Source organism: Schistocerca piceifrons, chromosome 8 (assembly GCF_021461385.2).
Source record: "Schistocerca piceifrons isolate TAMUIC-IGC-003096 chromosome 8, iqSchPice1.1, whole genome shotgun sequence".
Lineage (NCBI taxonomy): Eukaryota > Metazoa > Arthropoda > Insecta > Orthoptera > Acrididae > Schistocerca > Schistocerca piceifrons.
In genome coordinates this window covers 170,570,119-170,585,531 of record NC_060145.1, presented here as the reverse complement: position 1 = coordinate 170,585,531, position 15,413 = coordinate 170,570,119, and the positions used below count along the sequence as shown (strand labels likewise).

The window sequence follows — 15,413 nt, the reverse complement described above, 5'->3', positions numbered from 1 at the left end:
CCATACGCGACTGGAACAGGAAAGGGAGGTAATGACAGTGGCACGTAAAGTGCCCTCCGCCACACACCGTTGGGTGGCTTGCGGAGTATCAATGTAGATGTAGATGTAGATGTAGAAGGGGAGGGGAAGGACTTGACCCATAAAAGTGAGCATTTCATTTCAACATATTTATTTGCATCATAGATAAATCATTACGAGAATTACAATCATAAATCAGATAATAATTTCTTTAACAAACGCCATTCAGGAAAACTTTACAAACTGCTTGTTATATAAAACCACAAATGAATTAATCTCTTTAAAACCATTAAAAAAACCGCCACTCAGGCTAATTTTAAAAACTGCTTGTTATATGAAACCACAAGTGAATTAATCTCTTTGCAAACATTAAAAAAAAAAAAAAACGCCACTCGGGCCAAGTAAATCATTTAAAATGAACTTTACATCAAATAACCAGGAAATCAATTATTATTTACACATAGATTGAAAACCGCCCCTCCCGGGCGAGATATTACCAAACAACTTTACAAGGTTATAGACAACCTGATCAATAATAACCCAGTTATTTCCCCATCAAAATTGACATACCCCAGTAAGGCTGAATTGCACCGCAGTTTTAGAAAACTGTTTCAATTAAGACACATTCTTCTAGAAATCCCTCAAAATTCTTAAAACAAATATTTAAAACATTTAACCCGGGCAACCTTGCAGAGGCACCACAAGTTTTAGAAAACTGCAGCTTGTACAATAACTGGGGCCCGCGATTGTGAGCCCGCGACTTGGCCACGAACGGTGGAGGCAACTGAGTACTTATCTTCGAATTAAGATGTGGACTCCGTTTGTACTTCCACCCCGTTCAGAACACCGAAATCGGAACCAAACAGCACACGCGAGCTCAGGCGAAGTCCACCGCCCGTATGCCCGCTAGTAATTTAAAAGGGGAGGCTCTGCACTTCGGTGGCTCACTGCTTCCGATCTCTGAAACATAAATCAGAAGCGACAGCAGGGAACCAAACGACCCTTCCTTCACCTTAATACTCAAACTTATACAGAAAACTATTTAGACAAAATTGACAATAATAAAACTGATTTCATTCCTTTAAGCAGAACCACGTACACGAATGATGCAAATGGAACTGGCTCATTAAAACCCAAGCATCACATGGAGCACCTTATGTGGGCCTGTAAGGTACCACACGTCAGTCTTTAGACACGGAATATAGATCGTTCGGTAAGGCTGCGCACACGTATCAATGTTTTAGACACTTGCCAGCTGAAGTAAGAACAACACTATGAAGGAGCAAACCCACACTTAATAAGAGGCAGGAAATATCACATCACAGTCCTTGCAACGCTTTGCTGCCTCGAGAGCAATCATCATTATATTTCACTAATCGTTGGTAGGACTTAAATTACTTAACTTGATGCCAGCTGCTGGATCGATGTGGCGAAGACACCAGACGTTGCTTAGTCCGATAGTAACAGCGTGTTTCTTCACGGAAGCTTCACGAGGTTGCCAAGAAGCCACAGCGCCGGCCCGCTGTTACTGACCCCAGAACGATCAGGCGCCAACTGCCGCCCGTACTCAGGCACACCGCGCTCGCTGTCGTCTCTCCGACGTCTCGCTAATACGCGCACTTCGGCGTACCGTGCCCAACGTTGTTGTCACTTTCCACTCCATACTGCCCGCTATATCCTGAGCCGGCCCACGCTCCAAAGACAAACCTCTGACAGAGGGAATCGATAGTGCCTACCCAAAGATAGCCCTGGCACCAGTCCCGCCCTTCGACCATAAATATAATAGACTGGCCCTGACGTCATTTTCGTGGCTCCAACATCTCTGGGCTGAAGTCACGTGAATGTTGGCAAAACATGATTGTTTCCTGTTGCGCTTATGGCTGTACTCAGCGTTTTGTCGGGGGAAATGGCATTACATTTCACGTGTAAGTGTTTCTATGATAGTGGAGATGCGTTTATTGAAATCTGCTGAAGTGATTTTTATATGTTTTTTACACTTGAAATAGAGTATCACGTAAATTAAAATGTTGAAAGTGATGCCTGTACATTCAGACTCATTTTACATTTTGGGAAGTATCTGTGATAATTCGGTTACAGAAGTAAGTATAATTGTTTCTCGTTCCTACTCATAGGTTCCCTAAGGATGAAAACCGAAGACAGCTTTGGATACAGGCCCTGAAACGGTAAAAATTTTAAGCCATATGCACATACGCGCCTTTGCTCGAAGCACTTCGCGGAGAAGTGTTTTGATAGGTTAGTTATTATTTACAATGTATATTCATAATTTATGTTTACAGTGTCCGTCATTTTTAAACCTAGGCTCCAAAATTATTTTCTGAAACTTCAAAGTCTCACCTTTCATCTAAAATACCATTTTTTTAAAACTGATAGTGTAAACTTTTGTAAAAATAGTGGGAACTGAACCTTTGAAGTGCACCTAAAATTGATACTCTAAAATGGACCTGCTCCTAAAGTCGACAATTTTGGCACCTATAGTTGACATAATTCCCATATCCCATCTTCTTTTATTAGTGACTAGAGCTCAAAACGCGGCGAATCCAATGTTTAAAGTTTTGACACGAGCCCACTCTTATAGTTTAAAAGAATTTTAACAATATTTTACTTTAATTGATAGTATATAGTAATTTCGTCCCACTGCCCACCAGAGTGGCGTTCGATGTATTTGTTACATTTTATATATGATACTGTGAACAAATCTAGGTCAAATATAGTTCTGGCATAATTTTTCGCAAATAAAAAAGTAATTTTTGTTGGAAGCGTTTGACAGTCAATTGAGAAATGTGGGGAAAATACGATACAAACATAGGATAGCAGACCGCTGATTTGAAATCCCGCCACGTTTTGCCAACAGTCACGTGGTTTATGTTGGAGCCACACCAGCCCTATAGCTTCTGCACAGCAAGGCCAGTCTTCTAGTATCTATGGTCGAAGGACCCGCCACGGTTCAATCCCAACAACAACGGAAGCATTAAATCGCTGCGCATGAAATGGGCAGGAATAAGATTCATATTATTCCTCTGGGCACAAACATTTGCTGTTTATTCGTGAATATGTGGTGATTTCCGAGTGTGTGATAAGGCAGGAACCTGAAAGGACAGCTTAAACTGAAGCGAGTGAAACGGGCAGCAGTGTATATTACTCGTTGGCACAAATATTTAGCTATTTGAGAAGAAGAGGGAGGGAGGGAGGGGGGGGTGGGTAGGAAAGCAAGCTCTGCGCCTGCTTATGTCACCTCCGTCTGGAGCAGCTGCGTGTTGTGGTTTTAACGTCTTGTCTGAAGCAGTGGCCGCCCCGCTGGACCGGCGTCGCCTCTGAGCTGCCTGGCTTCGTGAGCGCCCCGGCGTGCAGGAGCCAGGGTCTGCGCAGCGGGTGTCGGATTACAAACCGCAGCGCAGCGCAGCGCAGCCCTGCAGCTCGGCTCGGCCTCTCGCCCTGGAGGCAGCGGGGCGCGACCGCCGACCACCGACCGCCGACCACAGATACGGCGGCTCCCCGCGGCGCCTGTTGCTTCACGCTCACACGGCACTCCCACCACACGCTGCCGTCTCACGACTCCCGCTTTCCCGATTTGAAACATCAGTTCCGCGCAGCACGCTCGTGCAACTCTTCACACGAGAGAGCAGATAATGCACTATTCTTAAGTCAGCGCCGGTGTGCTCTTGTCTCCCGCACCGTTAGAAACCCACGCCCGGGATTACTCATTTTCCCGTAAGCAGTTTTAAAGAGAAAAGAACAGCGTTTCTAACTAAAAGCAATCACATGCATACAGGACTGAAATGGACAGTAATGACAATTTTTCAGTAGGTTGTTAAGAGATATTTGCTTCATCCTTCACACACGAAACAGCTGATAAGTAAACAGAAAGTACAGAAACGTCCGTTTTACCAACATTTAGAGTAAACTCCATGGCCATAATACAGTGTAGGCAAAGTTTATAATGTTGTAATCTTGTAGACTGGTTTGCTGTCATTTACTAGTTACTGTAATTACATCACAATGTTAGCATGTTGTTGCGCAAACCTGAATGGTTTCCATGGAACTAATTCGTTTGTAAGCTAATTCGACTACTTTTTCTGAGATTCCTCTTATGTATTTAATATCGTTTATACTTTTCTGGTTTTCAATTAATCTACACTCCTGGAAATGGAAAAAAAAAACACATTGACACCGGTGTGTCAGACCCACCATACTTGCTCCGGACACTGCGAGAGGGCTGTACAAGCAATGATCACACGCACGGCACAGCGGACACACCAGGAACCGCGGTGTTGGCCGTCGAATGGCGCTAGCTGCGCAGCATTTGTGCACCGCCGCCGTCAGTGTCAGCCAGTTTGCCGTGGCATACGGAGCTCCATCGCAGTCTTTAACACTGGTAGCATGCCGCGACAGCGTGGACGTGAACCGTATGTGCAGTTGACGGACTTTGAGCGAGGGCGTATAGTGGGCATGCGGGAGGCCGGGTGGACGTACCGCCGAATTGCTCAACACGTGGGGCGTGAGGTCTCCACAGTACATCGATGTTGTCGCCAGTGGTCGGCGGAAGGTGCACGTGCCCGTCGACCTGGGACCGGACCGCAGCGACGCACGGATGCACGCCAAGACCGTAGGATCCTACGCAGTGCCGTAGGGGACCGCACCGCCACTTCCCAGCAAATTAGGGACACTGTTGCTCCTGGGGCATCGGCGAGCACCATTCGCAACCGTCTCCATGAAGCTGGGCTACGGTCCCGCACACCGTTAGGCCGTCTTCCGCTCACGCCCCAACATCGTGCAGCCCGCCTCCAGTGGTGTCGCGACAGGCGTGAATGGAGGGACGAATGGAGACGTGTCGTCTTCAGCGATGAGAGTCGCTTCTGCCTTGGTGCCAATGATGGTCGTATGCGTGTTTGGCGCCGTGCAGGTGAGCGCCACAATCAGGACTGCATACGACCGAGGCACACAGGGCCAACACCCGGCATCATGGTGTGGGGAGCGATCTCCTACACTGGCCGTACACCACTGGTGATCGTCTAGGGGACACTGAATAGTGCACGGTACATCCAAACCGTCATCGAACCCATCGTTCTACCATTCCTAGACCGGCAAGGGAACTTGCTGTTTCAACAGGACAATGCACGTCCGCATGTATCCCGTGCCACCCAACGTGCTCTAGAAGGTGTAAGTCAACTACCCTGGCCAGCAAGATCTCCGGATCTGTCACCCATTGAGCATGTTAGGGACTGGATGAAGCGTCGTCTCACGCGGTCTGCACGTCCAGCACGAACGCTGGTCCAACTGAGGCGCCAGATGGAAATGGCATGGCAAGCCGTTCCACAGGACTACATCCAGCATCTCTACGATCGTCTCCATGGGAGAATAGCAGCCTGCATTGCTGCGAAAGGTGGATATACACTGTACTAGTGCCGACATTGTGCATGCTCTGTTGCCTGTGTCTATGTGCCTGTGGTTCTGTCAGTGTGATCATGTGATGTATCTGACCCCAGGAATGTGTCAATAAAGTTTCCCCTTCCTGGGACAATGAATTCACGGTGTTCTTATTTCAATTTCCAGGAGTGTACATCTGGTTTTTCTCATTGCTCTATTTCTCTATAGCACTCCGTCCTCAGGCCACGAGTGTCCTACCGGGACCATCCGACCGCCGTGTTATCCTCATCTACATCTACATCTACATGACTACTCTGCAATTCACATTTAAGTGCTTGGCAGAGGGTTCATCGAACCACAATCATACTATCTACCATTCCACTCCCGAACAGCGCGCGGGAAAAACGAACACCTAAACCTTTCTGTTCGAGCTCTGATTTTTCTTATTTTATTTTGATGATCATTCCTACCTATGTAGGTTGGGCTCAACAAAATATTTTCGCATTTGGAAGAGAAAGTTGGTGACTGAAATTTCCTAAATATATCTCGCCGCGACGATAAACGACTTTGCTGTAATGACTTCCATCCCAATTCGCGTATCATATCTGCCGCACTCTCTCCCCTATTACGTGATAATACAAAACGAGCTGCCCTTTTTTGCACCCTTTCGATGTCCTCCGTCAGTCCCACCTGGTAAGGATCCCACACCGCGCAGCAATATTCTAACAGAGGACGAACGAGTGTAGTGTAAGCCGTCTCTTTAGTGGACTTGTTGCATCTTCTAAGTGTCCTGCCAATGAAACGCAACCTTTGGCTCGCCTTCCCCACAATATTATCTATGTGGTCTTTCCAACTGAAGTTGTTCGTAATTTTAACACCCAGGTACTTAGTTGAATTGACAGCCTCAGTGGAGGATGTGGATAGGAGGGCGTGGGGTCAGCACACCGCTCTCCCAGTCGTTATGATGGTCTTCTTGACCGGAGCCGCCACTATTCGGTCGAGCAGCTCCCCAATTGGCATCACGAGGCTGAGTGCACCCCGAAAAATGGCAACAGCGCATGGCGGCCCGGATGGTCACCCATCCAAGTGCCGACCACGCCCGACAGCGCTTAACTTCAGTGATCTCACGGGAACCGGTGTATCCACTGCGGCAAGGCCGTTGCTCTATTTCTCTATAGTAACACATTTATTTATTTAACCTTACCTGATTAGGGCTATCAGGCACTCTCTTACATCGGACGAGGGTTTCACACATACAGTACCATTGTTACAACCTAGTTACCTTCAAATAACAATTTTAATATGAATAGTAATAATAATGATAATAATAATACGAGGGTAATCCCAATAGTAGGGTCCCCTACTCTTTTATAAATACATAGACCTGTTTACTTCTACAATGGTTTACATCAGTTTACAGCTTGAACATTTAACTGTTTTTCGACATAATCACCATTTCTGTCGATGAATTTTTGTAGACGCTGTGGCAGTTTTTGTATGCCCATGTCATACCAGGTCGCCGTCATGCTGTTCAGAAAGTTATGAATCTCTTCTTTCACCTCGTCGTCGAAGCTGAATCGCTGGGACTACATTTAACGCAGACAGGTACTGTGAGGCTCTGAAAAAACTCAAACGGGCAATTCATAACCGGTGAAGAGGAATGTTGAGCAAGGGCGTACACATTCTCCATGACAACGCTCGCCCACACATCGCTCGGCCAACTGTTGTTCTCCTGCAACAGTTTCAGTGGAACATAATCACCCACCTATAGTCCTGACCTGGCGCCCAGTGACTATCACTTGTTCCCTAGGTTAAAAGAACATTTGGCCGGAAAGTGATTCAGCTCCGACGACGAGGTGAAAGAAGAGGTTCATAACTTTCTGAACAGCATGGCGGCGAGCTGGTATGATATGGGCATACAAAAACTACCACAGCGTCTACAAAAATGCATCAACAGAAACGGTGATTATCTCGAAAAATAGCTAAATGTTCAAGCTGTAAGCTGAAGCAAACCATTGTAGAAATAAACAGGTCTATGTACTTATAAAAAATAGGGGACCTTACTTTTGGGATTACCCTCGTAATAATGATGATAGTGACAAATATACAGGCGAAGTACCTAAAACTTGCACTGCAAATATTGCGAAAATGAAAAGTGCTATTGATATGCGGTTTTGCAGAATGTAATGGTAATCAGGGGGTCGTATTGTTAGCCAATCAACACACTGTTATAATACTTAGAATGTGTATTTTTTTGCTAACATAAACATTTTTAAACGGAATAATGCTTCTTGAGGTTAACAGAATAAAAGTAGGGTAAATTGGAAAGTCAGGGGTGTTTGATGCAGGATTCTAATTCCAGTCTTTTACTCCACATTGTATTTTGAAAAGTTCTCTTTGTGACATTCAACCTGCGTAGTTGCTAGGTACGACGTTGTTTTGTTTGCTTACAGTGTGCGTGTGTGTTCGTTGAGTGCGCTGAGCCTTACTAGTCTGTCAGCGTGTGGCAGTCTAAGCAGTAGGTTGTTAGTGGACGATGGGATTTACCACTGCAGAAAAAGCCGACAGGTTTATGGCGTATGGAGAGAGTAGGAAGAACGTAGTTCGCTCTTGTACGGTGTATGCAGCAAAATATCCCGATAGCGTCAACCATCCCGGACATTATTTATCGACCCGTTCAACCAGTTGTATGAAAGTGCTAGTGGAACATCTAGACAATGATACAGAAGGAAACAAGTGACGACAGAAGAGTGCTGTTGCAGTTGATCCTCACGTTAGCTCCCGCGCAATCGCACGAGGAATTGGCATGAGTTCGGCAAGTGTCCTACGCATTCTCCATAGATGTAGGTTCTATCCCTGTCACGTATCTCTCGATCAAAAGCTGATGTCAGTTATTACGAGAATCGTGTTAACTTCTGTATCTGGCTATTAAGACAGGATATTCCAGACGTATCATGTATTTTGTTCAATGATGAAGCCACATTTACTAATAACGGCCAGGCAAACCACCGAAACATGCACTATTGGTCTGTTGACAATCGCTGGTTGCTTCGTCCGGTGGAACGCCAGCGTTCGTGGAGTGTAAACGTGTGGTATGGGATAGTGAACAATCAGTTCATAGGCCCATTACTAGAGACGGCAGCCTCCTAACAGGCCCTCTTCCGCGAATGCTAGAAGACGTTCCTTTGCAGATTGGGGGAGCCTGTGGTCTGTGTCTAGCCTATAGTCCACGAAGTACTGAAGCATGTCTTCACGAATTGTTTTCAAATCTTTGGATTGGGCGCAGAGGACCTGTGCTTTGGCCGGTACGTTTCCAGGATTTGACGCTTGTAGACTTTTTTCTGTGGGGAAACCTGAAAGATATTGTCTGCAAGGACGTACCAACTACACCCGATGAGACTGCAATCTTCTCGGACATTTCCGCTGAACTGCCAGCACGTGTGCAGCAGTCGTTCCATACCAGACTGGAAGCATGTATTGTCGCTGCCGGTGGTCATTTTGAACACGATCTGTGATGGTCAGTTGAACCGTTACTGATCAAAACCCAGATTACTACAGTAAGAACTTGTTTGTTCTGCAGTGTGTTCTATCACAGGTATTGCACAAGTATTGGTGTGGGAACTTTTCAAAATACGATATCACGTTAACGACTCGCACTAGGATCCTGCATCAAACACCGCTCACTTTCTAATTTACCCTTCTTTTACTTTGTTGGTGTCAGCAGTCAATGTTCCATTTAAAAAACTATACGTTGACACAAAAAATACACTTTTTAACTATTATTACAATCCGTTAATTGGCTAACAATATGAGCCCTTGACTACCAATAAATTCTGGGAAAACCACACATGAATAGCACTTCCCATTTCCACAATACTTTCGGTGCAAGTTTTAGGTGATTCAGCCTGTATAAAGAATTTATAGGTGCATAGAATAGATGTTTTCTGATATAGTGAGTTCTGGGCGTAGCAAATTTAAGGAGACTCCACCAGCTATAAATACTGGGAAATGAGGAAGATGTGGTGGGAAAGAAAGCTGTACAGGGGTAAGGAGTGCTTAGAGGGACAATTGTTGTCATTAATGTGACTTTAGTAGACATGTCATTAACTGTCCTCTGAAGCTGGATATGTTATTCCCTTCTCTAAGATAATGCGAGAAGTTATTCCAGAGTCTGGTTCCTGTTACTAACAAGGATTTCGAGAAAGAGGCTGAACGATGGAATGCTACAGAAAGGATTTTACTCTGATGGGAACATGTTTTTCTGCTACGTTGTTCAGACAAGAGCATTAAAGTCGATGAGAGATTTTGGGGACAGTGTAAGTTGATGAGACAGTAGAAATGTCTGTGTATGGAAATCTCTGCGCTTGTCTGCTTGCAGCCAGCTTAGCTGTGCTTAATGTGATGGTGAAATATGATCAAAGAGTCGAACATCAGAGATATATCGAACACAGGCATTCATAACCTCTTTCAGGAGCCCTGAACTTTCCTAAGACACACTGTCACTGTCATCAATAATTCATAGTATATGTGTTTGTTCAAGTTTCTTCCTCACGTTTTTTATTTTTGTAGTGCACGGAGAGATGCCGATGCTTTCTTACACATTGCAGTTACGTTCCCAGACCATTTTAGATTTTTATCTATCGTTATTCCTAGACTCCTCGCTTTTGACTGTATCTGGTGTTTGTTTTTCACCACAGTTCTCTTAATCTTACTGCATTCCATCTGTTTTGATTTAAATCCTCTTCCAACTTCATTAACATGTCTCGGATCCTAAAATTCTGCGACCTATTGTCTCTCGATAAAAGTGGTTGAAGGACATTCATTTATAAGATCTAAACACATGGTACAGAAATAGCCTGACATGCCCCATACTTTTAAAGCCACTGCCCGAATTCCCTCGATATTTTTTCAATCAGGGGGAAAACCGATACTTCAGCGTCGTTTACACGAGAGTTTGGCCTCCGGCAGCCCTAGCCGAGCCACACTAAACTGCCAGAGAGCAAAGAGTTTGGCGAGATAATATGAACAGCGCTAAATCTCGGCAGAGCTATGTCCACAGCTGCCTCAGCCAGGACTGAATGTTTGTCTTGGATCAATACGACATGTTTCAATTCTGAACACGCCCCATCAGAGACTCCCAAGTTAATATTTACTATTATCGAGGGTATGTGACTTAAAAGAACCCCTCGCCACCAGAGAAACACCTTCATACCAACTGCGTATTTCACTGTAGCCATTAAGTACTGAGGTACATCCATACTTAAGATAATGCGACATGAGTCAGTTCTCAACAACACATGGGCCTCTGCTGCGGTTCAAGCCGTTCCTGAGGGTCAGCCTGAGATGACACGAGCAACGTGAATGAATTTATCTGTCCCCAGACACTAAATCTTAAATAAACCGTGAAATGTAGTCACAAGATAAGCAATCAGCAGACGAATGAGGGAAGTATCCTAGTCTCTGACACCCAAAACTCAGGCATAGGGGTGACTGTACGTTTGCGTGAACTTACATCATAAATTCTCAGAGGCATGTGCGAGTATGTGTAAGGAATAAGTATATTTTCCACCCAGTAGCTACACTCACGATAATTTTATTTTGCAAACCAGTCACCCAGACTATTTATCAAGGCTTATCCGAAGCAGTTTGTGTAGGAGCAGCCATAATTTTACAAATGTTTTAGTTACAGGAAAATGGGAATACTAAAAGTTATTAATTCTTCTACGATCCCGTATCAAGTTGTGACATGACTTTTCCTTACTGGCAGAATAAAATTTGAAAAAAAAAAAAGGCCTGGACATGATACAAACGTATGCAATGCATTTAAGAATGGTTTTCTCGGGTAAGGTACTTTACAAGTGCGATGGCACGATATAGTTATCCATGTAACATGAATCACTTAAAATGCGAATTATTTTATTCAACATTACAAACAATCCTGTTGGAAGAACATCCACAATTGAGCATTTTAGCAGAGGATGAAAATACCGCTTCAGTTGTAAATTTCTTTATTTTTACTTGTACTGTAGCTAAGGTACGGTAACGCTAGATAGTGCAGTAGCTCGTGACGTGAACGTTGCCGGTTGGTATCCTACGAGCGGCAAGGATTTCCTTCACCAATATTTGACTTGCCTATTGAGTGGTTCGTGTAATTCCTAATTAACAGGCTGTGCGCCAATGTCGAGGATTAAATTCTAAACCAGACAATTAGTGGGTGTGACACCGTTGAACGTAATCCGCCTCTGTAATAGGTACGTTAAACTCAATGAAGCAGTTGGGTTTCCTTGGGAGGAGTCGCAAATATGGAAGTAGTACCCTTCAATTAATATATAGGGCTACTCAAAAAGAAGGAACAGATATCAAACATTTGTTGCTGCCAAACTACAGAAGATACACACATGATTTCAACATTCCTGGAACGAGAAAAATTCAAATTTTTATGCATTCAATGTGGGCACCATGTGTTACACGACAAGTATCACGCGGTGGCTCATTTATGGGCACACACGAAGTAGCTGGTCTCTCGTTATCGAATTCACAGCTTCAACAATGCAATGTCGCAGACTTTCAAGTGTCAGAATTTCTCTAAACACGTCCTACGTTATCCGAATGACACCATTCCAAGCCGTTGGATTGGAAGAAGAGGAGCAGAAGATGAATTTCATAGCCGGTACCCTCCCAGGTCTCCAGACCTCACACCCTGTGACTTATCTATGAGGTTAGGTAAAAGACCGCGTTTTTATCCCCCCTGTGCCTGACTCTCTTGAAAGTTTTCGACATCGCATTGTTGAAGCTGTGCATTTGATAACGAGAAACCAGGTGGTTCATGTGTGGTAGGAAATTACCTACCGTTTTGATATTTGTCGTGTCACATGCTCCTCACATTGAATGCATAAAAATTTGAACGATTCTCTTTCAAGGAAAGTTGGAATTGTGTTTCTATTTCTTGTAGTTTAGAAGCAACAAATGTTTGAAATCTGTTCCTTCTTTTTGAATAGCCCTGTACATTCGAAATCATATCAACCCAAAATTGCACTTCACAGGCACTCATTATAGTCATTCAAATGATATGACACTTCATAAACGATCTGAGGAAGACAGTGGAAAAATCCGCCGATAGGACCTTGCACAGCACAGAAACATTGGATTCACACATTGTTCCCAACACTCATTGTTTGAGTATGGGACTGAATTTAACTTTGATGCGAAGGTAGGGAATGTGGTAAAAAGAAAGATGTTGGCAGGTAGCATCAGAGATTAATCTCGAGTCGACAATGAAGTCATTAATCAATTCTTACGACGGAAAAAGATAGCAAAGGAATCGACTGTGGCTAACAGAGGCATACCAGCATCTTCGTTACTTGTGTTAGGGAAACCACAGGAAAATTATACTGGCCAGACGACGTTATGAACGACGGTCCTTGTCAGTATCTTTCCCAGCATCTTAACCCCCGCGCCAACTTCTTCCAGCATAGTTCTCCTTTATGAGGACCCGCTCGTAACTAAAATCTCTCACTTTGGCCGGAGAGTGGAAATAGGATACGGACTCTGGGGTCTCAGTTAAGTCAACATCCAGTTTAGAAACTCCTGCTTATTAACAAAATCTCTAGTTGCAACTATGGCCAACTAGCAAAATATGTTTCAAATTGTCGCATCGAATCAAAAATGCGGAGCAGAACAGAAATTGTTGTACTAACTTTTCATTGTCCGCTGATATAGTATGGTATTTTACGTAATTATACATTAAACTTAAACTCACAGAATAAACTTTTAGCCACCCCTAGAGAAATCATTACGATCATCTTCTAATACTGTGTAATTCCACCCCTGGACTTGATAAACACCTGGATGCGGTTAGGAAATTAAGTCCACAAGGCTGTGCAGGTACGTCGCATCCAGGTTAAGCCAATCACTCAGGATTTGATCGCGCATTTCCACCAAACTGTAGGAGTGCTCATGTCGTCGTTATACTGTTCCAATATCTCCCACAGATTTCCTGTGGGGTTCAAGTTAGGTGATTTTTGCCGGCCAGTCGTGATTTAATGGGGTGAGGGAGTGCTCAAAAAACCAGTCACATATTTTTCCAGTCCAACCAACTTTGTTGTTGCCGTCTTTATGTGCCTGAGCGAGCAATGACCTCTTGCGAAGTGACCGATTCCAAATCTTCATTGCATGCAGTTCCCGTCGCATTATCCACTGCCAGCAGCAACTGCTGTCGGGTTCGTCAGTGATTTTGATTCACAAGCTGTGAAACGCATCTCCGGTCCTTGTCAGGCAGGATATTTTCCCGACCACAGTTCTGATGTCGTACGTAGTGGCCACGTCTGTTACACTACTGCTTATAGACACGTTGAAAAATCTGCCGCGAAGACCAACAAATCCAGCAACTTCACACAGCGTATGCAAAGGGCAGGGCCAAGAACGATGGCCCCTTTATTCCACTTTGTCATGTCATTAATTTACCAGTGTTTATGTACAACGCCCGCTTGAAATGTAAGCGTCTCACTGATTACTACTGCCATACGCTAACGTAGAGACAGTGCGCGCGAGGTTGAGGAAATGACTCGATTGCTGCGCCATCTGTAAACGTTTAACGATTCATCTGTGGGTGCCCTCTGAAGTGACAAATTTTTTATGTGGTGAGCTTATCAAGATGGTTCTTGCACAGCAGTTTAACTGAACAGTACTGAGTTGCCATTTCCATGTATTAAACATAATGAAGACAATATAGCAAGGAAGAGTTTAACTTACAGACGTTAAAATTTCCACTTCACGGTAGACCTGACGACGAGAGCAGTCCTTAGTCTGTGTTTCCAGCTGTGAGTCGACAAATCGCTGAAACATCTCGAGAATGCGAAGTGCCGTGAACTGGACGACTTACCATAAGGTGAATATAGGAAGGTGTTGTTCAGAAATTGTATTAATCGTTCATCCTAAGAATATCCTGGGCGCGGTGGCTGACGGGAGTAGGTGTTTGTACAGAAGTTGGAAGAAGGATCATCACTTTGTAACGCCGGAAATGCATATACTCCTATTTCCATCTATTGTACTATTATTTTTTTTCCTTGTTTTGTTACCTCAAGATATGACATTTCTGTCTCTTTATATATTGTAATTGTTTTACTGTTTGTATATATATATTTATGCACTTATGTCGATGTATAATTGGTTTGTTTCGTAAATATTATTTGTATTTTTACGCTGGATCTTGCCTAGGGAAAACTGCTATCGAACGATTACATCGATGGGTCGTGTGAAGAATCAAAGTGTGTAGGATCTTTGGTAGTGTTAACTCTGCCGCGTGGAGCGCGGGCAGAGCAGTGAGGGTCTGGCGGGAGTAGCGAGTGGAGCAGGTGTTGTGTGACGCTCCCGCGAGTTGCCGCGCTTTCGGGGTTTGGCAGCATGTAATTGCGCTCGACTCGCGATGATAGTTTCTGACATGGTGTCGCGGACGGGAAGCATTAGCTGGCGCACATCAAGAGCCCGTTTCGCCTGGTGACCGTGTGGAGAAGAAGGCGCGCCAACATCCAGATTCTGCAACAGCGACGGCCGACAATGAGTGGCTGTCGCCACCTCCTCGATCGACGGCTTCAAACCTTCAATCAACCAACAAGGAAGACTAAAAGCACGTAAAGTTTCAGAACTGTATGGCAGACCTCAGCTTTTCAAATTGTTCCATTTGCCTCGCAAAATTACAGCAACTTAGCATGAACCTTTGTTGCTCATTGTCCCAATTGCATTGCCAAGCAGGGTCCCTTCCTTTTCCGAAATGAACCCGAGTGTCGTTGAAATTCAAACGCCAGCATAATTCCATTTCACTGCTTTAATTTCAAAGTTCAATTCAAGCATTAGCTGGCTACAATAGTTAGATTACACAAGCACAAATTAAGAGTGCGAGTTTTGTTACCGTATTTTAGCTTACCTGTGACTGCAGCTCAGCTTGGTACGTACTAAATTTTACTATTGTTAATAGTTCAGAATCATTTAATTCAAGTTCAAAGTAAAATCTC

The 15,413-nt window shown here is 44.3% G+C and overlaps 1 long non-coding RNA gene and 1 pseudogene across 1 annotated transcript in view; one reads left to right on the top strand and one right to left on the bottom strand.

Annotated features, from left to right (window-relative positions):
* The window catches only part of LOC124711976, a 611,250-nt gene that overhangs the window by 365,094 nt on the left and 230,743 nt on the right, over positions 1-15,413 (top strand). The window lies entirely within an intron of this gene.
* LOC124712669 lies at positions 6,450-6,567 on the bottom strand (annotated as a pseudogene).